Here is a 762-nt window from a genome sequence, read left to right as displayed (position 1 = left end):
TGTTTTTTATATATTTTTGAGAAGTATTTATATAATATGGATATTAAAAAGTATCCATTTTACCGGGGGTTATGAGGAAACAAAGTAAAAAAAGTGGCACACTTGTGTAAGCATTATCCATTGCTTTATGCTTATCTTAAAAGCACTCATTGACATAAACCGAATTCATGTCTCAAATATTTATCATTTCAAAAAAAAAAAAAAAAAACTTGGCGATTTTTTTACTGAAACTTAGTAAAGTAGCTTGTTTTTAAATTTTTTATTTAGAAAAATAATAAAGCTTCGTTAATATTTTTCAATGACTTAGAAGTATTATATATATTTATATATATATATATATAATTTCTACCTTAGAAGCATTCCAAAATATTTTTTTCACTTAGAGGGCAATAAAACTTCAAAATTATTCATGTAATTAAAAGGAGCGCTTGTTCGTTTCAAAGGCCTTACAAAGGTAATAGTATTTATCTTGTTTGCGGTTAGTGATTTTCTTGGTGGGGGGGGGGGGGACAAAACTGGGCAAAAATTGAAACTATTTCCTTTGGCCAAAAGTTGAATGCAATGGAGGGTATAATTTTATACAAAATTGTTTGTTGTGATCAACATTGAAATACGCTTGGGTAATCAATAGCCATGCTTTACCTATGTTAATTAGGAATATAATCAATATATTTTATAGGTCTACCTTCAATAATGACAGCTTTACACTAAAAGCGTTATAATATTTAGCTTAGACGCTACTGTACCCAAATTTTCATTTGT

This window comes from Octopus sinensis, linkage group LG14 (assembly GCF_006345805.1).
Source record: "Octopus sinensis linkage group LG14, ASM634580v1, whole genome shotgun sequence".
NCBI lineage: Eukaryota > Metazoa > Mollusca > Cephalopoda > Octopoda > Octopodidae > Octopus > Octopus sinensis.
The sequence above is the reverse complement of the archived record's forward strand: the minus strand, read 5'-3'. Positions refer to the sequence as shown.